Below are 26,972 nucleotides of genomic sequence, written 5' to 3'. Positions count from 1 at the left end.
GGTAGGAAAAGATTTGTCATATGCAGAGGATTACAGAGAGTATAATAAAAACATTTTCTATTAGGAGAAAAACAGAATCTAATTCATATGGAAACAACTTTCATATCATACAAATCATGGTACAAAATACAGAACAGAAATTCAAAGAATGGCAGGTAACACTGATATAAAACAAGCTGTTTGAGAAAATCATAATACTGATGACAGAAAATACAACTATTTGAACTATTTGAACAGTAGAAAACTATTTCAAAGATGTGAAGTCACAAATGCTGTACTCTAAACATACAGAAATGGTAGTGCAATGAGTTTTTGATTAATAAATCTGAATTCTGCAGCTTACAAATGAGTTCAAATGAAGGATTTGGGCTTTTGTGCTGTATTCCTGCAGCATCCAAAACAGCTAGCACCTGACCTGTGGAGGACTCTATGCACTTGGGCAATACAAACAGACTCTAATCCAAACAGTAACTTCATATGTACATGTATTTCTCTCAGGAGAATTTAATTATGTAGAGGAAACATGAGGACACATTATATTTAAGCAAAGTACTAAACGGTGAAAATTATAACCACTCATACTTCTTGTTGAACAGGGTCATAAATAAATTACTAGCTCAAAAAAAAGAGGAAAAACCAGACACCTTAATGAAGGTCCACTGTGTGCTTGATAAAAAATGACAATAAAAATGCACATTAAGTTATATTAAGATGCATAAGAAACTAAGAGATGAGTAGTACAAGAACTAACATGTGCATTCCACTGTGAAACACTGTTCAGTTCTCACCAGTTGATCCTAAAACAACAGAACATTGAAGTAATGGACTGGAATTACTAATTGACGAAAACAAAGACAACCATCTGAAGTCTGTTGCATTTGTGATTTTTTTTGTTGTTGTTGGGGTTTTGTTTTTTTTTTATAAAATATAACATGCATTTAAGAAGCACATGAAAAAATCCTCAACAGTCAAGAGGAGAGGCTGGTCAGATTAAGAACTATTAATTTAGTTTCCTAATAAAAGAACAAGGGAATACATAATGCTACTCAGGGCAAAAAATGTGGGTCATTTGAGATTATATAGTTACACATCATACACAATTATCCTGTAGTGCTTACTGTAGAATTACACTGATGTTAAGAAAATTATAAAACATTAATATTCGTAAGTAGAATATTTGAATTAGAAGAATAAATAGCAATCAGAAAAAAAAGGAAACATGTTCTTTTCAAAGAAAAACATAACAGTAAACACCTAGGATAAATGTAACATAATTTTCTACAGAAGTTTTTTCTTTAACAGAGCTACTGCTCACAAAGGAAAGACTTGGAATCTTGATCGACAGATGCTCTGCTCCTCTAAGGAAAATGGAAAAGACATACCAGCAACAGTTTCATCTGCAGAAAAAGCCACATAAATGATATCACTATGGTGTGATAAAGTCTTATGAAAAGTGCCACAGAAAGACAGAACAAAGATCTTCTAGTTTAAGCTTAAGAAAAGAGGACAACAGGAGGACATACAGTCAAAGCTGTAACAGAAGGCAAGATAACTGTAATCAAAAACACTGGGCCGATGTTTTTAAAATCAAGGAGGTTTTGTACACATTTTGAGCATTTCTGGAGATTTTTAAAATATGATTTAAGGATCGAGACCCTTAAATATGAAGGACAGACCACTGTTGGTCCTGCAGCAAATATGAGGAGAGAGAAAACAGAACTTTTGTTGCATGCCACATGCTGTTTACCAGTAGTGCGGGTGGTTGGTGTTAGGCAGGAACAGCTTAAAAAAAAAAAAAAAAGCCACTGAAATACCTCCAGCAAGAAAAGAGGCATTCTAACCCTCTGCTCTCACATTTTCATCTTTTCAACTATTTCAGCTACATAAAGACAAAGTGATCTTGCAGGTAGTTTGTTCCATCACTTGTGGTTACTTTTCTCACCTAAAATGACTAAGCTGGCATCATGTCTTATGGTCTCAGGGTACCTCAAGGGCTGGCTGCCCCAACAGAAAGAGTGGAAAGCCCAGGGCACTTAAGGGCCACACACATATCTGAACATGGTGGGCAGAGCTGTGTGTTGGTGACAATCCCAAGTAAGGAGAGTGACAGAACAGGTCTAAGGGTCACCCAAACGTTCAGTTCATAGCAAAAGGACTGAACAAGACTGTGGGGTCCATCCAGGAAACAAGGCTGGAGACAGAAGAGGAGACAGGTACACCTATCATGCCACTCAGACTGGGACTGAAGGCTGAGGCTTGAGTTGGAGGAACTCCCTGGACTCCTGGGGAAACAAGGGCACAGGCAGAGGCCCAGAATGAAGGTTTTCAGGACAGTGGTGCCTTCAGGGCTGGCGCTTAGTTGCTTTCTGCAACCTCTGAGTGCAAGCAAGGACTGAGAACATCTGAAGGAACAGCGGATGATGTGCCAAAGATCAAGGGTGGTTTATATCACACATTCTACTGTCCCCACGGGAATATTCAGAAAATTACAGATCTCTGAGGGTTTTTTTACTCCTGGGAATATATATAAAATTACAGATATTTGAGAGCAGTTTTCTTACAAATTATGTAAACATATTCCCGCCAGAGAGGGTGGGGGAGGATGGGAGGTGTAGAGAGTTGGGAAATACTTCTTTCCCACTTCACCTGCACTGGAGTGCTCTTCTGTAATTGCTCGTTCAACCCATACTGGCCTCTTTATACCAGTGCAGTCTCCACTCAACTATATCTTAAAAGGTCTGAAGCAGCATTTGGCCTCCAGCAATCACCATCCCAAGTGTTCTAAATGCTCTTGACAATACAGGCAATACAGCTGCACGCCCTTCTTCAAGGCTCTGCTAGTGTCTCTCACACCCTCCTCGAACACAGCTCCGGGAAGGGGAGCCTCACCTGCAAGAAAAAAGGCACTCCTGGAAGTTAGGGAAGAGTGAGGAGGTGTGACACGAACAGAAAACAGCAAACCTAAAGAGAAGATAAAATCTTGTGGACTAATTCCTTCCACATGAGCAGTGCTGGGCTTGTCTACATCGATACTGTTGTTTAAAATTTCCTCTGTTCCAGTGCTGCCAGTGCCCGCGGGGCTGACGCGTGAAGCGCCGCTCTGCACCAGTTTCCCAGGCACAGCCATGATTACACAGCCTGGCTGCCGCTGCGAATGGGACACATCAGCTCCTCGCCTTCCTGGGATTTCCCTGCTTTAAAACACTTGACAAGCATGGTTTAAAATTTAAAACCATAACAACACGCTTCTCTGCATGCTGGAGGAAAAATCCAGGCCCAAGGGTATAATTTCATACATTTGGTTAAGCCATGAAGAAAGGTACTGTGGATGCAGAAAAAAAACCAGCCTTCTGTGATTTGTTGGGGTTTGCCACATAAAACTGCAAACATTGAACTTACGATTAAAAATCATACACCTAGGTTTTTTTTGGTCAAGTAGCTTAAAAATGTAAAAGTACACAAAGTTGTTAGCAATGTTCAGCTAACAGTTACAACACACTGACCTCTACCTTAACTCACTTGGTTTTAACATCAAAGCCTGCTTAAAACTATTTAAATACCAACATTCTTAAGCATAGCAGACATGCTGCACACTCAAATGGAGCCAGCCTGCTGCATGTGAAAGCCAGTTTCTGTAGTTACTCCCCCTTATTTCCCAGGCTAAGCTTACCTGCTCTCCAGAGCAAGAGTTTCCTGTTACATTTCTGACTGAGAACAGTGGTGTTTCCCTGCTCTATCACCCTTGGACTACTACTTTTTATTTCCTTGCCATGGGCTGACCCTGCCTGGATGCCAGGTGCTCACCCAAACTGCTCTATCGCTCCCCTCCTCAGCTGAACTGGGAGAGCAAATATAATGAAAGGCCCATGGGTCAAGATAAGGACAGGGAAATCACTCACCAATTACTGTCATAGGCAAAACAGACTCGACTTCAGGAAAAAATTAATTTCATTCATTACCAATCAAAACAGTGTTGGATAATGAGAAATAAAACCTTATCTTAAAAACACCTTCTGTCTTTCCAGGTTTCACTTTATTCCTGATTTTCCCTACATCCCCCCAAGCAGTGCACAGTGAAGGGGAATGGGAGTTGCAGTCAGTGCATCACACATCACCTCTGCTGCTCCTTCCTCCTCATGGAGAGGACTCCTCACACTCTTCCCCTGCTCCAGCACAGGTTCCCTCACTTGAGACAGTCCTCTACAAACTTCTCCAAGGTGAATCCTTCCCACAGGCTGCAGGTCAAGAACTGCTCCGGCGTGGGGCCCTTCCAGAGGGTGCAGTCCTTCAGGAACAGAGGGGTTCCCTGGGGGTCCCAAGTCCTGCCAGCAAAGCTGCTCCAGCTTGGGCTCCTCCCCATGGTCCACAGGCCCTGCCAGGAGCCTGCTCCAGCACAGGCTTCCCTCGGGGCCACAGCCCCCTTTGGACACATCCACCTGCCCCACTGTGGGGCTCTCCACGGGCTGTAGGTGGATGTCTGCCCCATCATGGCCCTCCGTGGGCTCTGGGGGCACAGCTGCCTCACCATGGTCTTCACCTGGGGCTGCCATGAAATCTCCACCCCGGCAGCTGGAGCACCTCCTGCCTCCCCTTGTGCAAGGACACTGATGCCTACAGAGCTGTTCCTCTCACATCTCCTCACTCCTCTCATTGGCTGCAAATGCTGCTGCACAACTTGTCCCTCTCCTAATTCCTTTATCCCAGAGGTGTTACCCTATCTCTGATGGGCTCAGCCTTGGCCAGCAGCAGTTCCATCTTAGTAGCAGCTGGTATTGGATCCATCAGACACAGGGAAAGCTTATAATACCTTCTAACAGAAGCCAGCGCTGTAGCCCTCCCTCTAGCAGAACCATGGCATAAAAACCCAATAGATTCCCTTTTTGCCAACTGCAGTGGAGACTAGCACAGAGCTTCTTTGTTTCAAGTGAAAAGTTTGCACCATTTCCCCAGTGGTTCTGCAGGTGCCCTTTCCATTGTGGATGGGGAGGAACCAAAGGCTGCACTGAAATTCCAACGTGGCTCTCCTGCTGTACACGTGGCAGGTGTACAGAAACTCCCTGCTATGACTGACTGAGCAGGAAGGGCACTGGGGAGTCCACCTGCTTGTGCCATTATAGAGGCTGTAACACTACAGAGATTCTTTTAAATAAGAAACATACAAGGAATCTGAAAGTATTACTTACAGAAGGACCAAACAGCACTGGAATTTTTGCAATCATCCATAAAATTAACCGAGAACAGAGCTCTTGTAAAAGCTTGTGTCTCATAAATGACAGCCAAGCAGTAGGAAAGCCTGGTCTGCTAAAGCCCTTCAACACAGACTTTCTGGATCTTCCAGCATCTTTTCCACTGCATTTGTTACTGATTCTGTGTCTTGAAGGACACTGGAGCAAAAACACTACATAAAGAAAATTATCTGCCATCAGCAGTGATTATAAGGAAATGCCATAATTGAACCAATGTCAAAAAGAGTTTAACTGCTTAACTATCAAATGCTTAACATACTTTGAGCAAAACTTTCAACCCAGCTTCTCAATCATCACTTAAGGCTGCCATTAGTAACATTTGGATCTCCAGAACATTCTGCTAATATCTGCTGGCAAAAGAAATGTTTAGTAGCCTGAAAATTGTCCAAGGGGTAAAATCACAACAGCTCATTTCAGATGCAGCTATGAGGCTGCAAAATCAAGAGCACAATCCCAGAGCAGCAATCTTCACAAGAATGTTGTTTTGTTTTTTAAACTCTTCTCCTTTCTGTCTTTTAAGGGTCCTGGGTGCAGTTATGATACTCAAACTAGGACTAATCACTATGTACCCTGTAGCATTTTCCCCTTGGTCCTTACTGCTGTGGCTCAAACATTTTTAGCTTCTCTTGAGAACCAGAGCATAGAGAGACACACCGTTCACAGAGACCTTTTATTCCAGACTGCTGGACTCCAACACACAGTCTTCTAATAAAATTATTTTTAAGACTTATGTCAAGTCAAAAATGTATTAAATTCTTGGCTTCAACAAAACCAAAACTACTCTCTCCAGCCTAGAAGACATACATTCCAATGTAAAATTTTCACAACTGACTTTTAACTAAAAGCCTTAGACCTTGTGCTTCTAAGTAATAATCTGTTCTCAAAAATATTACCTTTGAACACAGTTTTCTTTAAGGATGAAAGAAAAAGGAGGCATCTAGATTTAAAGATTGTGTGAGCACATGGGGAAATAGGTATTCTGTGCTTATAAATTAACCAGTGCTTGGCACAAGTATTGCATTTTTCCATGTGTTTTCTTCCTTGCCTCCAAAGGAATATATTTTAGTCCTATCAACAAAAGGTACATACAGCAGGTTGAAATTACACATCTTGAAGTTGACACACCAGCAAAGGACTTCTATATACTGTCACCTTCTCCACTCTACCCCCAGTGTAACTCTTAGTCTCTGAGTGAGGTCATTATCCAATAGTCTGCAACAATCTGTTCTACATTCTGGATGCTTGTAGTGAAACCTCAGAAGAGCTAGGGAATAGACAGGGAGTAAAAGCTGGATATGAGAGACCACTCCAGCACTAATACCCCAGATCAATTACCAATATAGATCCACTGCATTAAAAATATCCTGTTTCTGAACCCTTTCTAAAAGCCCCCTTGAGCATGCAGTCCCAACGTACATAATGATGGGATAAAAAATGGTAGGAAGGAGATGTAGAAGAAAAAAATCCTAAACATAAGAAAAGGTAAATGTATTCAAACGGACAATCATAAGCACAGTAAAATCTAGACTGAAGCAGGAATTCAGATATAGGGTTCTGGTACCTGATCACAGAATCATTGAGAAGTCTTGCCTACTTCTGTCAGCTTTAACACACAGAAGCCTGCAACAGCAAATCTTTCCATAATATCCACTGGAAATATCTGAGTACTAGTTTATCTTGCAGCTTGAAGTTATACCTTCTTTTGAAACTTAGATGAGGTACTTTGATGAGGAAGGCTAAGGCAGGAAGGGACCCCAGGCCTTGCATATAGGTTCAAGAGGTCTTCCTACTGGTTTATTGCAGAGTACCCTGCTTGAGCACTTTCTGAGATCAGTTCAGAGCTGAAACCAGTTTTTCCCTCTCTCAGACACGCTTCTATCCCCTCACACAGTAAAAATTATTGCCTTGGCAAGAAACTTAGAATGCATCACTATAGGGTTAACTGCCTTCTACCTTCTACTACTACACTTGAGTGCAGAGTGCTGAGCTTGGCTAAAAGCTTAAAGGCCATGAATAATATAAGAGAACTCCACTGGGAGGACCCCTAATGCCTCAGAAAGCTTCACTAGATCTCACAGTTCAGTTCTCACTTGCCATATCCTTCATTTCCTTTAAATGCTACAGTCCCAGTGTTAAATGCAGCTCGAACTTGGAGCTCCAACATTTAGCACCTTCCCAGCAGCAGGCAGCCAGCAGATTACAGAGGCTTCAGGATCAAAGGGGGGCAGGAGGGCTGGGCTCTGCAGCCTCCTGGCTATGCCACCTAGCTCCTCCACCTTCTCAGCCTCTTGTTAATTGCTCCTCAGATTGCACTTTTGCCTTCAGCACTGCGCTATTAATCCTTCATTTAAGCAAAACCCCTTCATCCGCCTTTGAGTTATAGAGAAACCTAACAAATTCAAGAAATCATTTTCATATTTGGAAAATGTACTCTTTGCTTTCGAGGATGGCTGAAATCCAAGTGAAGTGTTCACCCTGTAACATAGCATGGACATCAACCTTACAAGATGGCCCATGAAACATTAAACTTGGGAAATTTGACAATAAAATGATTTGTGGTTACAAGAAAACCCAGACAGGTGCATGCAGGCGAGTCTGAAAGTTATCTGATGAGCCACAAACTTGATACATGACACATCTATGAAATTACATATAGTTCATAATTGAACCATTCCAAATCAAATCAGGAAAACAGAACCAGAATTACAGGAAATACTGGGAATCTCAGGCAAATTGCTTTCAGTGTCTGCACTCAGTTATGCTATCTGTAAAATACAATCAATAAGCATAACCATTAAGGAAATGCAAAACATAGTAGGTTTAATTCTTAAGCAGAAAAAATTAGGCAGGTACTTGTTAGGTCTCATGTGTCAGATATCTGCTTTGCACTACACTAGAACTATAATCCAATTTCCAAATACTGAAAAGGCTGGAAAATGGGAGTTGGAAAAGCACATTATAGACAAACAATTTGAACACGGAAAAATCCTTAGATTTGCATATGCACAATTATGATTTGTATTAGCTTCTCCTGCACACATAAACTGAAGTAACAAAAACCACAAAAACAAACTGTGAGGACTAAAGGAGGAGTGTCTTAACTCATAGCTATGAAGATGAAGTAACACCACACACGGAAAAAAAAGTCCTCTGGACTTCAGTATTTGGTTAAGCCTACATGACAGGAGATTTAAGTGATGCTGCAAGGAGTCACCAAAGAATAACTAAAGGTAAAGATGAGAAATCACAAGCCTGTGGTTCTAATTTTAAAAGAAAATGAAAGAAAAGAGGATTGAAGGGCACTGATGATTCTAAGACTGGATGAAAGCATTACTTAAAAAGTAGTTTGAAGCTGTGATTTGAAGTCCTTTTATACAGAGAGACCTCCAGAGGGTTAACTCAAACCTTCTTCTGCAAGCTATGGAAAATGAGTTTTGTGTTAGAAACCACTAGACAACTACACTGTGCTCAACACTAAAAGTTGTAATACCAGACATCTGCTGGAATTGTAAAATGTCCTCTAGCTCTTTAAAATGTATAAATTTGCTTTGGCCATTGTATTATCTACACATTTTCCCAATTCATACATGACTGTGTGAAATGCTTTGAAATGAAAGATGCTACGCAAGTGCCAAACGTTACAGCAATACACTAACTTAATTTGGACATGCTCCAGCATCTCATGTCAAGAGTGAGCTCATCTTAGAGTGAGTTCCTTTATTGAGACATCTGCTAGGAAACCAATTTAGCCAAATCAGAGTGTGTGATAATGAGTGCTGTTTAATCAAGACAGTATTAACATAAATTTTAACTTGTGTCAAGTAGCTTAATAGCAAATTACTGAATGTTAAACAGACATGGAATTTTTTACTCTGGTCTTTTAATAAGCAAATTCTTGAGTAAACAAAAATGTACAGTTTCTTCAGTGTGCAGTCAAAAAGAGCTAGATACAACCAATAAGAACTGAAGTGAAGCAATGCAAGCCCTGCAATCATAAACTTATTTTCAATTTTAAAACGGTTCAGTACTGGAATGCTCTTCATCTTTCAACTAAATGTAAGATTTTTAACAGGAGAAGTACATCCAGATGTGCTTACAATGAAAAAGTAATAAAAGGTATTTTTGTTAATTTCTGGTTTTTATATGGATGTGACATTTCTGATTTGGACACTTAATCCTGAACAGCTTTTAACATCTTATATGGATAAGCATTATATGGACAAGAGCATTTCTGGCCTCAGAACTGTAAAGATAGCTATAAACAATGTGCCTTTCCAAGATAAACCCAGATCATTTGGTGTCATACACTAGCTGTTTGTTTTCCCAGTCAACACATTCACTTACTGTTTGTCAGAGAAAAATAACAAAAAATTTTGCCATCCTGACTCAAAACTGTTAGGCACCAAAATACTGATGGTAAAGAAACATAACACGCATCAAGCAGAGGTCTCTACTGCAAAAGCCATAACACAGTGACAGATATTGCTTAAGATATTCACTCTTAAAGGAATGGAGATTCCCAAATTCAGTATTATTACTATAATTGACTTGTCTGAATTTCAAATGATTCCACGATATAGTGGGTTAGTTAGCGTGTTAAAAAGCAGAACAGCACTTACAGCATGAACATGCAGTTCCTAAGAAAGGGAAGAGAAGTAAAGGAAGGAAAAAAAAAAGAAAAAAAAATCACAGGGAACAGCTCAGTACCACAAATTGTATGTTCTGCAGGAAAAGATGACAGCTTATTTTTTAGGACAAAGGTACTGGCAAAGAGACAAAATAAAACAGTTGAAAAAAATAAAACAATTGTTTTTAGGGTTGTGTTAGGCACCCATATAAGAGGAAACTTTCTAAACTGGTGAAAAAAGCCAACCCCAGCAAGAGATTGGTATCAAGCCACATGCTTGTGTTCTCACCCACCTTTAAATGGTAAGAAAAGGCGCAGATCTGTGGGACTCTTTCAAAAATTGAAAGCTTCTTAGTCCTCCACACTGTAGCAGCAGATGTTGAGATGGGCACATGTATTGTTTGAAAGGAAATGTCTCAATACCCCAGCAAGTACCATACCAAGGACATGGCATAACAGCTACATCCTACTTCAGTGGAACAAGTGAATCTCTTCCTCACAGTGGTAGGACAAACTCTGTGACAAAGAGCAGCATTTTTAATGTCACACACACACACAACAAAGTATCTATGGGCAGGAGACAGGAGAAGGAACACGTTGTTTTACAGAGCACATGAACACATGCATGAAGTGGATGTGGGTTCTAAATGATTACAAGAGCACATGCAAAGGGCTATGGTGACAGTCACTAATGACCCAGACCTTTCATCTGCAGAACTTAGAAAGAGCTGTGACTTTCAAAACAATCATATTATCAGCACTGAAGCCACAGTTAAGTAAGACTCATTACTTTCACTGTCACTTCATAATTATACTGTCTCTGCCAAGAGTCACACTCTGCCCATCCTACTCCTTCCACTCTTCACCTGTGCAAACCAAAATCTCAGTAGAGAACAAGAGGACCAAGCTTTTCCATGTATCTAATTCTCAAGGCAACAGTCACCTTGAGAGGAGAAAAAAAGGGAAAGTGTGCTGTTGCTGTGGAAACCGTATGAGAGCACAGAAATACTCCTATCAGATCAAATACCTCTTGGAGGACCAGGCACACCACTGAACAGTTACTGCAACTTCCCCCAGCTTGTCTGAAGGGTCAGGACAGGGAACCCAGCCAGGCTGGATGTCTCCAACACCACCCAGATTTCAGATCTGGAATAGCTTTTCAAATGTGAGTTCCATGCTATTCTTGGTGAAAACAACTACCACTGTCTGAAGGCCCTAAACTGAAGTGGAGAAATTGCACAGCCTTCTTAAATTCCTGAGAGATGTATTAATACAGAATACAAGATATGGTGGTTAACAGAGAACTGCAGAAATGCCTGGGCCCAATCCAAAGGTTTAGAGGCTGAATTCAAAAGCAATGCTGATGAATGGTAGAGAAGAAAATAAACCTACACCCCAGCAGAATTCTTCTGTTCCTTGTTCCCTAAGAAATGAAAGAGAATAAATAAGAATGTGATTGTGTCATTATAGATTACATGATAATTTAACACTCAAAAATGCCTAAACTAAGACCATGTGGGTGAACACAATATCAGACTACTCTAATCTGAATGACTGGAATTTAAAATCCCTCATGTATAAACCTATAGTTTTATTCCTCTCTCCATTCCCTTTGAGGTCCCTTAACTGAACTACTGTATGAACAGCAAGATTGCAAGAGTCTAATGCAAATCAGAGAGAGCAATGTAGTTAAAAACAGTGTTAATGAGAACAGCATTGACACAAAAGCCCTCTAGGTTTTCAAGAAGTGAGAAATTGCCAGGTGTCAGCATCCAAACTCCTGGTATTACTGAAGATTAGTGAAACCAGCAATCTGAAGCAATTTGATAGTCTAAACCACTGATTTTATGAGGACATTTTAAACACCAGACAAAGAGAACAGGGAATTGGAACAGGTTATAAATTTGTTTATAAACACTGCAATGCTACCAGACATTAATCCCCACAACTGCATCTTCTACCTTCCCTTCTCATCCCTGCAAAACATCTCATATTAAAAGAAACTAGACCATTGGCAAGCTAGAATAATGATTTATTTCACAAGGGTGTTGTGAAGCTTAATTCATGTTTGTAAAGCCCTTTGTATTATGCCTTTCATCTACTGTGGGAACCTCACAGTATTATCAATAAGGTCTTTCCTACAGTAGAAGGGCTTTGCTAAAATAGCTATACTAGTAAATCTGCCTAGTCAAGATGTGGTTTACACAGGCAAAAAAGTTATTTTGACAGAACAGCTAATACCAGTTCCCTGAAAAAAACATGCTAAACTAGCAGAAGCACACTTTTGGTGGTATCTAACTGAATCTAGCATAGGATATTGTATATCAACTAAGGGTGATTTCTGCACAATCTTAACAAAACAGTTACGCTGAAAAATCCTGAGAGCAACATGATTTGGAGAGTGCAAATGAAGGGTAAGTATTTCCTACTTCCACACTACCAAGCATCTGTGCTCATTTATTCGTGTGAACAAGCTAGAAGCAAAGTCCCTGGAAACAGATCCCATTAGCAAAAAATGCATATGACATTACTATTTTATCCAAAATAATTGAAGGAATAAAGATAAAGCCACAGTCAGATATATTCTGCCAAACAGAAAAGAACAGAGGATTAACAGCACTAGAATGAATGCCTAGAAACTACTTACACAACTGCAAAGAACAAAGACTGTGGTACAAGAAATGAATTAATGGGCTAGTTCTTTGAACTGTGCTGTTATTATTATTTTCCATTCAAACCCCCAGTTTTCTCACTCAAGTTTAAAACAACACTAAATATCCAACTGTTACTTGTTTCCTAACAAAGGTGGAGAGGCACCATTTATGCCAGGTTCCCAAATGACTACTTGCCATTTTTCTAGACATGTTTGACCATATTCTGAGCAGCTTAGGGTGGTAGCCTGAAGCTACAGTAGTGCATCTGCATTTGCCTTTCAACATTTGCTCTTCTTGCTAGAAGCCTGTAGCAGATCTTATCATCTAAGGGCTTGCTTAGACAGGGAAAGGCAACTCATCTGTTTCACATCTCTAGAAAGCACTTCTCTGGTAGATACCTGTATTTATTTTAGAAAGGTGTCACTCCATATCCATGTGCAGTACATACAATTTTCCACATCCAACAGACCAAAGTAATGCACTAAAGTGTAAGACTTTGGCAGAGTCAGATTTCAAAACTCTGGTGGGTTACAAATTGGCTAAACATTATTCCACAAACAAATCTGGATCAGACATGTTCGAATCTGGAATGGAGATCAAAATCCAGATAGAAATTGCCATATTTGACAATATTTGTTTTGCATATGAAGGATGGTTTCAGAACCAAAATTTAAACAGGTGTATTCAGCTGCTTTCCATTGAAAAGTGAAGCTAACACTACTTTAAAGCAAAACTAACAATCTTCTGCTATTGAGACAAATTCGAAAATACTAACTACTGTAAATTAATCAGTAACTCATTATTTATTGACATAGGACTGTAGAATGCACAGCTCACATACCAGCACTACCTGATGTGCTGTTTTATTCCACCTAGGATTCATTTATGTGACCTCCAAAATGATAAGAATAATAATAAGCAGCAATTTATAATTGCTGCATGTTCTTTCAGTCACTGATGCAGCTGCCTATATAGCATAAGAACAACACTGACCTAAGAAAACAGACGTGGCAATTTTGGACTAGGGTTAAAAAGATGAAGGTTCAGTCTTTCTGCAGAGTTGCTAAGATACACACCAAAGCTACAGCACCAAAAGGCTGGGACCACTTGCTCCCTAAGCTGCACTTTCATGTCATGAGAGTATTAAAAAAAAGCTGGATCATGTTTTCTTTTTCCACTGTCATACATTTTGCGTGGAAGCAGCTGATCCTAATCAGTGAGAATTTAATATTAACACCTCACATGACATAAAAATTTTTGTCACAGACTGTTTCAAACACATATGACATTTGACTTTAAGACAAATGTCTATAAAGACATTTTCCTCACCAGCTCTGTGCCATAGGCCAGACAGTACTCAATTTACTGTACCTACAGCAAAACAACCAGGCAACCTTACATGCTTTAGAAGGCTTGCATGAAGATGAAGAAGAGACTATAGATGGCCATTAGTTATTACACTTCCAGGTGGAAAAGTTCATTCTTGCCTTTGGGATACTCAGCAGGACAATTTAAAGTTAACCATCTTTCAGGACAAGGCTATCTTGCCCCTCTGTTTCTTCCCATCCAACTCACTTCTCTGCTTTAGCTCTTTCCCATCCATTCTGAAGTGTCAGCTCTCTTGAGCCTTTGATCACACTTGACTGATCCCTGCATTTGTTCCCAGGAGGAGAAGTCATGGGGAACTTGTACATTTCAGCATGTCATCTTCCTGTATGCCGTGGGTCCTGCCTGCACAGCTGCTCCCTTGCTGTGTATGTCCTGGCAGCCAAGTTTGCTAAAGCACTGGAAGCTAAAGCCTAGGAGCAAGTACATAGAGGCTGAGGCCAGGCTTCCCACTGAAAGGTCACCTACTCTGAAACATCCCTCTATCACAGACAAAGATATCCCACATTTATAATTCTCAAGTTCAAGTACACTTCAAGGCCAGTTTCATTTCTCTTAAGCAAAAATGGAAGAAAAGAAATACACTCAGGCTGAGGCTTTTTCCCTCCCAGTTTTCTGGAGTGCTGCAAAGTTTCTGCAGGGGTAGGAATGAAATCTGAAGGGTAGAAACAACAGTTACTCAGCATGATCCGCTGTTCTTTCCTGCACTTAATAATGAAGCCCAACCACAAAAGAAATGCAGTTAAATTATGAGGAGCTCACTTCTATTGAGCCAGCTAAAGCCCTCTGAACAGTATGGGAAGACTGAGGGTATACATCTTCATCAAGCCCAAGCCCAAGCTGCTGCTTTTGACCTTCAATGTCCTTCGTGGTTTGTGTCCTGAACCACTAAGAATGGGAGAAGGTCTAGGACAGGTAAAAGATTTAGGCAGCAAAGAGCACGTGTATCTCAGTGACAAACTTCCTATTTCTAATAGAATGGCAGTTCACCAGCTTTCAGAACATGCTGGGGCCTCTGTACTCATTATGGGGATGATGGCAGGAAGGATAACTACAGAGGGAAAAAAGATTTAATTTTTTTATATGTAGATTTTGTAGCTCTTGAATAATCCATATAGAAGTAGTTTAGAATTAGCTATAACAGTACCTAAAGATATTTATTTTAAAGAAATACACAAGTTGGACAACAACAGGCAGAACTGAAGACATACTAATTTTCCACAAAGGGCTGAAGTACAATCAAAATCCAGAAGTTCTAGCACAGTAAATACGATTTAAAAAGGCAACCACAAATACATAATGAAATGCTTTCTTTACTCTTTTGCAGTAAAGAAAGCAAAGAAAAAGCAGAACTCTGGGTAGTCAATCAGCCTGCCTAGGAATCCATTTGTGCATGCTATTTCTTTGAATGTAGAACACAGGCTTCAAATGTAGCTGAACTTATTTCATAATTCACATCACCTTTTAACTATAAAGGCAGCATAACAGTCTCTGCTTATGCACAAATAATCTGTGACAAACCATTAGCCCTAATTGACAAAAATACTTTAAGACGTAACATTGAGAAAATTAATTGCCTTTTGGTGCCTCAGAAACAGCACAATTTCCAACTTCTCCTCATTTTAGTGTATGTCTGTACTTAAATGTAACAGACTTGGGTGCTGTTCTGGTGCTTCTTTCACAAAGGAATAGTCACTTCTCAGCTGAAAATGAGTCTGAAAAAAGTTATCTTAAGATTGAACATGCAAGACTAAAATGCAGATTCTTGTTCTTCCTCCACCAAAATGTTAACACTTTCCACACCACTTTTCCAGAAGATTTTACTTATATATTCTTCTATAAGAGATTTTTCTTGAAATAGCTGTAAAACAAACAGCTGAAAACCAAAATGACATGATATGTGCTACATGTCTCCCTGCTTTCCAGAGAATGTCAGAGCCAGTGTCTCATACAGAAGAGTATTTCTAAACAAGCAAACCCATGATATCAAAATCTGAAAATGATCTAATAGTAGCTGATCCTAACTTAATTTTAGAATCCTAAGATTTGAAAACACAAACTTAAAAAAAAACCCAAAAACAAACCAACACCACAATCCTGGATAAATTTCATATAATAATCTGAATGGTTCTACTGTCTCTTTTGTCACGCTCAAGTTTGCTTTGTTGTTGTTGTTTTCATCTTTCCTTTTAAAACAGCCTCCTGCAGCTCTGAGCTAAAAATCTTCCTGGACTTTCTATGTGACAGCTGCAGTATCTTAGCCATCTGTTTAATTTATATTTGCTAATGCAGCTCCTGCTGTTTTCAACTGACAGGTTTTTTTCTCTCTTATTACCCCCACACGGGAAATCATTGCACTTGCCAAACTTTCTCTGTAGTCTCAGATGTCAAATCAAGTCTGGTGACAAAAGGTGATGAATGAGGCTCCTATACACCTCCCTTTTATGTTTTTTGGGTTTGTTTTTGTTGTTATTGTTGGGAGAGCTTCTTAATTATGGAAATTGTAAGGGGTTTTTGTTATTTCTTTAAAGAATAATTATAAGCAAAAAGGAAGCAGTACAGAAACAAAGAGAGCACATCAAGGGAAATCTTATTCCCTTACTCCCAACATAGTAATTGTGTAGAAAGGTTGAGGCTGGGGGATCTCCAAGATACTCTCTAAAGCAGATTATCCATTATCCATTTCATATTCAGTCACTAAAGCCCTGATTCAATCTCTTCAGTCATTTATGGTCACCTACCAAGCTCAGAGTTTGTCTGAGTACTGACTTTCCCTCACTTGCAACCAACATGCTTCCTAACTTTTCTGGAGTGCTCTGGATCTCAGAAGTATTCAGAAGTCAAAGGCAAGTGATGGAGCCCCATGGTTCAGCATGTTGCAATGCCAGTACTTGCTGCCATCCTCTAAAACCTCCTGCAGGAAGGTGCAGTGCCCACACTCCCTGTGCTGTTCAGAGACACTGGATAAAAGGACCAACTGACTCCTGAAACAGCTGTCAGCCTTATACAGCAAGCACAGATGTTACTGTCCCTGCAACTCCCCTGGGCCATGGTAACAAGAAGATTAAAGAGTCTTTCACTGCTGAAGAGTAACATCCAGTTTAACACCAAACTTTGCAGTGTAACACAGATACCCTCATCCTGTGTAAAATTGCATCCACTGAATCCCAGTGAGCTCTGCAATACCTGCCTGAGGTGATCCAACACTTCTCTGCTACAAGGAGCACATTGCAGTGGCCAGCCCCAGCCCAGAGACAGGTAGTCACATTAAACACAAAGAAATCAAGCCCAGAAAGTGTGACCACTCTTCCTTTCTAAATTTCCCCTTTCAAAACAACTTTAACTGGAGAGATACATGGAAACGTGAAATGAGCAGTTGCCAAAGGGCTGGAAGATGTGTGCCAGAGAGAGAGCCCTGCAGAGTAGCTGAGAAATGTTAGCAGGGAATCATGTTTGAGGGAATACTTGGGAGACAAGAAGTCATAATCTCTTATTACTACTGTTCCCAAAAGTTGATGATGAGAAAATAAATACAGTGTTCTGAAACAGTAGAGGTTGCTCCAGCTCCCAACATCAAAGCCACCCATTGGACTGAACTTGTGACAGCTCCCTATCTTGAGGGGAATCATCCCACTGAGCTCTGGAGGATAAAATCACTTGAAGCAAAATGAACGATTCTGCTTGTGAAAGTACAGCAAGCTAAGTGCCAAAAATAACTACAGGTGCACTCTGGAGAAGGTTACTGCTTCATATTCATATCCCCTGAACATCATCATACTCAGGTACACCTTGCATAATTGTACTACAAAAATTTGATCTTTGAAGAGCATACTGGACAAAACAGAAAAGCTAAAAAGAAAAACCCTTAGACCTAATATACTGATAGCTACAGCATACATGAGGACATGATATATACTTTCCTACCCAGCAGATTCTGCACAAGAGACAGACCAAGTAAACTCTTAATTTGCAATCTGTATCTCAGTATTTTGATCTGAAAATATATATGTATGTATATGGATATGCTGATGTGTGCAAATGCTAACGTACTTCACTACAGTACTATGATAAGGTACATAGGCTAGATATCAGCACAAATTCTAACACTTTTATAACTCAGTGCCAATACCAACAGGGAAAAAAAGTAATTTCTAAGAGTATACAGGCCTGAATACCGAAAGAGTCACTACTCAGCTTCATTACTTGTACTTTATGACATTTCGAAAGTAACACAATAAAGAAAGTGTAAAGATTAAATGAGAACTAACACTTTATTCTTACCTTGGTCTGACACCACTTGACAGAGCCTTCCACAGAGCACTAGCATACTAACTTGGCTTTCCACTGTCCAAGAATAGGGGGGGATGGGAATAGCCAGATAACCAGAAAACCTGAACACACTGCTGCAAAAAGGCCAAAGCCTTGGGCCCTTGCACCATGTTGTGCAGCACTCCAAGTTCTGGGACAATTCAGCTGAGGTACAAAGGCAGCCCCATAAGAAAGCCCACCTGACCAATCTCTCAAAGCAGAAGGGATCACAGTAGATACATGGTACTCTTTCACCAGTTATCCCTCCTGAAACTGCTGCTATCATCAGCTCCACAGCTCTAAGTCTTGTAGAGCCAGAGCTTTAGTCTATATCTGTGAGTTGTGGAGCCAGATGGCTCCTGAATGCTCCTCCAGCACCTTCAAAGCCAGCTTCCCAGCATCCCATGTTTCAGAAGCATAAACAGAGACATCAGCAGTAGTTCTGAGCAAAGTTGGTGAGGGTTCAGCAGGTGAACTAGCTCAGGGTCTGAGCCACGCATAAACCTATGTACTGCTTCCAGGTCTGAGCCCAGGATTTCAGTATGGATAACTTGTCACCTGAATAATGGATCCGTGCAGAAAAAAGCAAATTTCTGTGTCTACAAAGTCATTCTAAGGTCAAAAATTAACCTATCGAGCTAACAAAGGTTATTTGCAACATGTCCTATACAGTGTTTAAAATCCTGTCCTCTAAAGCTTTGCCTGAGTATATTTCTCATCACTTGCCAGCATCCTCAGGCATTCCCCAAGACCCACTTCTGCAAAGAGTACATAAAGATTATACCCTCAAGGAAATCCAACTTAATTCTCTAGGCTGTCCCATATATGCAAGCAATGTACTAGGTTAAGCATGACTGTCCATGCATAGACAGTATTTCAAAACCAAGCCACTACAGACATTAATACTCACTACCCTAAACTGTAACTCTGAGCTCTAACAAGAAGCTCAGAGCCTTCCCCAAGATGTTAATGCTAGCTTACTTTAAGTAGAGATGCAACAGCCTTCAACAAAACTTCAACAAATTTTAAAGTTTCACCTTCCAGAAAAATGAATTTTGTTGTTTATCTGCACTTTAAGTGTCAGATTTAAAACGAAAAGGCAAGTACAGCTGCTCACAGCTGATAAGGCCTCATGCTTCTGGCATTTATTTATATCCATGATCCAGAGTAACAAACCCATGTACTTTAAACAACTGAAGCAACTCTTGGATAAAATATGGAAATAGGAAGATGGAACTAGAAGCAACCTCTTTTACTGTATAAATCCACTTATTCACCATAAATCAAGAAAAAACACTTTTGGATGAAGGCAATAAAAGAGCCATAATGTCTGAGAAGATCAACTGCCAAGGTAGAGTGTCTCAACAACAATTTCCAAGTTAGGGCACAAGAGCAGCTCCTGATGACATCTTGTTGGTTCTCATCTGAACAAGGGGCCAGCAACCCTGCCAATGCAGTTAATGTTTTCTGGCTGAGGTCACTAACATCTGGTTTGTGTACAGGCAGCTTCTGCTGCTCAGTGTTGCACAGGAACAGAGGCATCACAGAATGTCACAGGGCAGCACAGGTTTGGTGTTTGTGATTAACCTCAAGCAATGCCTGATTTGTGGGGTCGCAAAACACAGATGGAAACTCAAGTTTAAGATTCCATGAAATAGGAAGAGGTAGTCAGTCCTATGGGGCAAAGCCTAAAAGAGAGCAAATAATGAGAGAAGACAGAAGAGGATGGAACAGAAGTGTGCTTCCACTCGTGGCTGTTCCAGCTTGGCCCAGGTTGACCTGGCTCCTGCAGATGATACCCAGCCCAACTGAGTCTGAAAACTCACAACTCAGTACACACAGCCATTACACTACATCAAGATACTGCTTATATACTGCAGCTTGTCTGTACTCATCTGCAATATAATACTGGGTTAGGGTTAGGCTGTACTCAGTTATCCAAAAGTGGAGGGTTAAGAACTTCAGGGTACAGCTCTGCAAGGAGCATAAAGCAATTTTAGTGGCTGCCAGCAAAAGAGGTGGACCCACATCCCCAGCTATTTATAGCACACTCATCCAAATAATTAATTCACCAAAGATTTGTTATCAATCAGACTTACGAGCTTATAAAATGCACCCTACAACTCCCTGATTACAGGAGCTGAAGACAGGAATGTTGTAACTGTGGCAGATGAGAGCAACACTGAGCTTTCCTGGAGAAGCACAGTTTGAGATGACCTCTCACAAAACAGCATCTTTATTATTCAGACTAAAGGGAAAGGCAGGAGATAAAAAGGCTGGCTAAAGAATGCCCTAATCCATTAGACAATAATTTTTCATGTGTGTGTCTTGTCCTATATCTCAAGAATCACTATGGAACTGAAACAGTGGTTATTTCCATACAAACTTCTAAACTCTAAACTGACGACGAACTTTGAACATGTTCTAGTAGTCAAAACCCTGAACAAGACTGAAACACAACAGCATTTTCAAGAGCTCTCCCTAGTGTGCCCTCCTGTTTGTTCTATAGTATCTCTCTGCTATGAAAAATGTTAACTTTCAGTTAAAACAGCAGCCAATACTCATTTCAGATATCCCTTCCCCTGCTTCTCTCCTACCATTTTGCCCTACTGGTAGAATAACAATCCAGTATCACAGCCAGGGAAGAGCACTGCAGAGCCAACAGAAGATAACCAGACTGGCTGGAGAGGGATGTACTGGAGTCAAGTGCTACAGCTCTGGAACAAGACTAAAGGAGAGGATTCCACAGGGACAAATCTGAAAGAGCCAGCAACTGGCTGTGAGACACATGCGACACAAATCCCCTGAAATACAAGGGGCATCTCTCATGTTGCACCCAAATTTGACTCAATCTCACAACAGTTTGCTATTCTTGGTCTTCACAGTAAACTGACATCAACACTTAATCAGAAATCCAAGGCTAGAGAAAATAATATTTACATTACAGAGATCAATCCCACTTCTTGTCATGCCTTCTGTGCTTTATTTTGTTTTGCAGTTTTTCATTTGAATTTTGTGTTCCAAATTTGGGTTATGGCCAAGACAACAGGAACTTGAATTGCTATGCGTAATATAAAGTAAATAAAATAAATTTAAAATTCTTATCTCTGAGAAGCAAATGCTCTTAGATATCGTTAGATAATGCCAGCATCAACACTATGTGCCTGATGCTTAGGCACAAAAAAATGAAAATCTGTCTCAGACACTGACCATGTTAGTTTTAAGTATGAGGTATGCCATATGCAACAAAGTGACTTGGACATGGATAACAGGCAAAAGCAAGTATGTCAGTACCTGAAATTGTCTTTTTTTTTTTTTGCAGTCAAAACCTCACAACTATTAATAATTATTCAAATGTCACCATCCTTGATGAGCACTAATACTGCACATCTGAGTCTTTCAGCTAGCAGCCCCATGGTTTGTGAAGCAGCCTCTCAGCCAGGTGAGGGGAAATGATAGCCTGTTGTGCTGATCTAGCACTGAAACACATTCCATCCACCTGAAAATTGTTCTTTTACAACCAGTGCTCTCAGTACACTAGAAAATAGTTTAGATACCTGATGATTTAGATTTTAATGTTCTCACTGTGGATATAGCCATCAAAATTCCCACTGCCTCTCATTCCTCACACACTTAATATGCTGATTTAATTATATGCCTGTAATTCAGTTTACATTTTACAGGAGGCAAAAGGTAAGGAGATTCCAGTAAATGACACTTGAGATAACAGAATGAGTTACTGGAGAGCACAATGTTCGTTCTTTGCATATGTACCAGCCTATTATAAAGGGCTTAAAAATTCACTCAAACAGAACAGGTAGGAAGCCTTGGCAAAAGCTAAGCTAAAATTAATTTTGCAGATTTTAAGGTTATAAAGGTAACTTACAAGGTACAAATCAGTGAAGAGCTGTCTGTGTAAATCCATGGACAGATAGCTTCAGTCTGCTGCTCAATCAGGTTTTTCTGCCCAGCGGCCCTGAACAAAGCTTTGCCTACACTCACTGACTGGGGCACCAGGCAGCAGGGACAGGAGTGGAGCTGAAGCAAATGAGGTCAGTTCCATGCTGCACCGCCTGGGAAAGCAATGGAGGGAAACTCAGGCACTGATCACTAAGGAAAAGCTGAAATAAAACATCTAGCAAGCAGAAAGAGGTTTAGAGATGGATTGTTCTACAGCTGCCCACATTTAAATAGCAAGGACAAGATAAAAAAATTCCAAGCTCCTGCTACCATTAAGATGAAAAAGGAAGACAGGAAAAAGGAATCAAACAACTCCGAATCTAAAAAGAGTGGGACATGAGAATTTTTCCAAGAATAATTTAACAAAAGACCAGATGGAATGAAGCAGCGATATGTCCTAATTACAAGTTTATTATGTCAGCCTCAGAGAAAACATAAAAATCAAAAGACCCCAATCAAGTAAAGGTCAATCTTGGTGATGGGAAAAGGAGGAATTTCAGAAGGCAAAGTGAATTTAAATACAACCATGTTAAAAACTGGAAGATCTTTTTTCAGAGATTGTCAAAATTTTTTCTGAGTATTACTGACAGGATTCAATCTCTAAAATTATTAGCATAACAATCCTCACAGAGCATGAGAGAAAGATTTGGGATTTTATCTCATGCAAATCCATAAGCTGCTACGAGTATATGTTTTTCATAAAGAAGATAATACTAAATCAAAAAACTCCAGCAGGTTAACAGAATAAATGGAAATACACATGTACGCTTTGATGCTGATGTTGTTGCTGCTTACTCAAAATCACCAGTTTAAAACAGATGCTCACTCTTTCCCCATCCCTTACAAATGGTAACATGAAGCTGAGTTCCTATCAGGAACCTAATCCCAAACTACATTCTCTCTCCCAATGGACTTCCCCTTTTTTCCTCTCTGTAACACTTTACTTCAACTCCACCCAACATGTGTGATTTATTTATGATAGAAAAAAAGCTGCTACATTGGTGTATTTTTGAAAATCAATTTTTTTCTGCAGTAGCCTAGCCAACCAGGAAATCAAAGCCCTGAATATTATCATATATTATTTTGTATGACTGAAGGTCACAGGCAGTCAAATCCTCTGTGTGCACATCTCTCTAGGAAATCCTGATCTCTGGGAACAAAAATACTACTACAATCTCTAGAATAAACTACTTGAGGGACTGGATGGTATGTTCAGATGTATTTCAAATACATGTATTTATTTTGTATGTATTGACATACACACATGCCTTTCTGATGCAGGAGTTAAAAATTCCCTTCTAACACACCAGTGGCCAAACAGCTAACATAGCAGCATTTGGAAGTGGCTTACACAACAGGAAAAGCAATTGCACAGTAGGAAAACTCCAGCAGGGAGACAACAATCCAACAACAAACAGGACATAAAGCATCAAATGGAAAGTGAACTCGTGAGGAGCTAAGACCTCTTGAGGATGCAAAAGCTGTTGGTGGTAGTGTGAAGAGATGTATTGGTTAGCAACCTTAGGAATACACAGAAGACGCACTGATAAATATTTCCACAAGGTGCTGAAAAGATGCATTGAAACAAAGTTCACAGTCACTTATCAAACACAGCAGTTCAAAATCACCCAGGACAAATTTTCACATATGATCTCAAAAATACTGAAACACCACCCATTAAGGTATACCACCAGTATTAATTCTTTTGCTGGTACAGTCCTGACACAGCAGGTTTTAGCAGAAAACTCACAGAAATATCTTCTCTCAACAACGATATGTTTGTGAAATGCTTCTACTTAGAAGCAATGTCAAAATTTAAAGTCATAAGATTTACTTCCAGATGCAAAAGTCACACATCTATTAAATAATGCCAGGTATACACTTCTCCGAAGCCATCACTACTAAGTGCTCATCAGTCAAAACAACCCTTGCTTTAAAAATGACAGGCTTAAGCCTTTCAGCATAGGCTAAACATTTTTTTGATACCCTCTAAAACTATAGTTATCTGTATGAAAAGTAATAAATAACAACAAAGCAAATGTTTTCAGTATAATTTTACAGAGCTATAATTTTAATTTTTCTGCTTTGCAGCTCCATTTCTTGCATGTCAACAGTAGCCTCAAACTCATATTTCAACCCCAGGCCTGTCAATATCCACAATATTTGTTATTAAAAGGTGCCTTATTCAGAAAGCTGTTTTGACACTGCACTACCGATGCCCCACGTATGCAGTCAGCTCATACAGGGACTACTGGAACCCCACTAAACACAGAGACTCCTGCTAACTTCAGCATCACAGCCAGGAAACCACCCAAGTCAGACTGCAGCAAAGAAATTCCACTTCTGATGTGATGTGGACACAAATAAAGAAGTATATATGAGAGGAACAGATTATGCCAGAGCATTTATTGTATTCATTCATTCCTTACCTTTCCCTTTACACTGCAGAGGTTACCTCACCCCTTGAAACACAGTCATAAGCAGCAACAGGTTTCACATATGAATTCTTTTTTCCCTGGGTGCTCTGGGGAAGCAAGAACATTCACTCAAGTGAGCATTCATGCCTCAGCTTGTGGACAAGGCTCTGCACCGAAGCCCTTAAGACCTTCTCACGGCTGCTGATTTCATCCACCAAGTGAAAGAGCATCTCAGCAGGACACTGCCAGCCTCCTTTTCAGCTCCCACTCACTGATTGCCAGTCTCTGGCAAGTGAAATGTCAAGAAACAGGCAGGGGCGGTGTTTGGAGAAGGAGGGATAAGAGATTCTCACCATCCATCAACCTCAAAACCTATTCAGCCGACAACTTGAATGGAACAGGCATTTCATTCTCCATGGTAACAAGAGATGGAAGGAGGCTGAGGAAAAAAAGGAGAGAGTACAGACCCGGGAAAATCCAATGTTGAAGATGCAGGGAAACTTGCAAACTTTGCAATTTCTCTCTGCTGTACAAGTTGCATGCAGAAGAGAGAAAAGCCCTTTCCTTGCCTGCAGTCTGAGACAAGCCGTGGCCACGATGAGGTGCCTTTTCTCCAGGCAGCGTATTGATGTAGGGAGAGGAAATCCCTTATCCTGCGCCAGTCCTACCCAGAGGAAAGACAAATGCCTTCTGAACACTGGAAATTTGGGAAAAATGCAGATTATTGCCCCCCCAGAAAAAAGAACTGCCTGAAAGGGAAAGATACTGTCATTCCTTGTACAGTACTTGTCTACAGATCAAAGCCACTGATGCCGATTCAGTCTGTGTGCCAGCGCTGACCACAAACCAGGGTGGAGGATTAACATCACTCTGCTTTTCATCTTACATGGAAGAAAATGTTTGTTACTTCTGTTATGCCAAACAACTTAGATGCACAGATAAAAACAAGGAATTTATTTATTCTTTTCCAAGGCACACCAAAACGAAGCATGGAAGCAGACAAACTTAAAATTCGGGCGGCACCTTTGCCAGCCTCAAGGGATCTCATGGTAAGTCAGTTCTTATTAACATTTCAGGTCTGGCCATCTTCTGAACTTTTTTTCCTGCTATTTTACATTCATAACTTGAGCTGTCACAGCCAGAATGTGCACAACAGGGAAATTACATTTGGATTCATGCACGTTTGTGTTCCAAGCTGGCCCCATGCAGCTACTGAAAAGTCTCTGGCTAAAGTACTTATGCAAGATAACCCAACAAAGGACTGAAAAGCTCTGCAAATCCTGGCTGCTGCCATCTTATTTTTTCTCAGTTTTGTACACTGATTCTTTCCTGAAGAACACATTTAAATCTCTCTCCCCCATCCAAATCCCCCACCTCTCAATTTGGAGTTTGTTCTCACTTTTATATTGCATATGGGACATGCTGTTGGTGTGATACTTTTTTTTAAACTTATATTATTATCTCTATACAGAGAGCTTTTTGTTAAAGATGACCTGAAGAGTTTAGTTTTTCAGTAGTCTTTATGTATAAACAAATATGCTTCAGATCATAGTTTTTTAAAAACTATGAATTTTTCTTCATTGTACTAATTTGAATTTTGGATAGACAACTTTCAATTTCTTACATAGATCTTTACCATTCATGACATTGCAACCCATAAGGCATGTTAATACACAATCCTGCCCAGTGAATGTCAGCCTTTATTCTCACTAATCATTTCAAAGCCACATGAATACATTCTTGCTTTTGAAAATCACTTTCCTCCTCTGAAAAAAAATTGTTTTATTTTCTCCTTTGTCTTCCATGACTGACCAAAACAGAACCTCAGCAGGAACAATCTTACAGTCACTTGCCACTTGTTCTCCAACTTATCTTCCCGAGACCGTCCTTTCTTTAGGCAAAGGAGGGCACATTTACCTTTTGAAATTTACTTCAGGTCTATGTCTTAGAACTATTTCCTTTTTTTCCTGAAGACTTTAGCAAGAAAATGAGAAATGAGACTACTCCATTCTCTCTTTCCCAGCTAAAGCCAATTAAAGTGGGAATGACACACACCTCAGCTGGAAGATGTCAGCCTCCTACAACTCTATATAAGCAAATAAATGCTGTTAAATGCACTTGCATGATCAGATGAATTCAGTTTTTTCAGCTAGTTTTGAAGACACTTCAGAATTCCAAGGAGATATTTCCAGCCCATCTAAAATATATTCTACTGACATCTATTAAGATGAGGGTATTTAACATAGAAAGCTTTTTGTGTTCTTTTCATAGAACAATCTCAGAGTATTTTGTTATTTTGCTTTGTTACAGGAGCACAAAAAGGAAAGAATGTATTTTTGCCAATTGCCATAAAAGCAGAATCATCTTCCCTGCA

At 40.0% G+C, this 26,972-nt stretch overlaps 1 protein-coding gene across 3 annotated transcripts in view; it reads right to left on the bottom strand.

Annotated features, from left to right (window-relative positions):
- The window catches only part of NDST2 (N-deacetylase and N-sulfotransferase 2), a 123,883-nt gene that overhangs the window by 61,429 nt on the left and 35,482 nt on the right, over positions 1–26,972 (bottom strand). The window contains exon 1 of one of the 3 annotated variants that reach the window (XM_071438898.1): positions 24,611–24,867. The exons of the other annotated variants lie outside the window; for them this stretch is intronic. The gene's annotated coding sequence lies outside the window, so the exon portion shown is untranslated. Of the gene's footprint in view, positions 1–24,610; positions 24,868–26,972 lie in introns of those variants that run through there. 3 annotated transcript variants of the gene reach the window in all.

The sequence above is a fragment of the Agelaius tricolor genome, unplaced genomic scaffold (genome assembly GCF_023055355.1).
Source record: "Agelaius tricolor isolate 1412-34295 unplaced genomic scaffold, bAgeTri1.0.p SCAF_13, whole genome shotgun sequence".
Taxonomy (NCBI): domain Eukaryota; kingdom Metazoa; phylum Chordata; class Aves; order Passeriformes; family Icteridae; genus Agelaius; species Agelaius tricolor.
The sequence above is the reverse complement of the archived record's forward strand: the minus strand, read 5'-3'. Positions and strand labels throughout refer to the sequence as shown.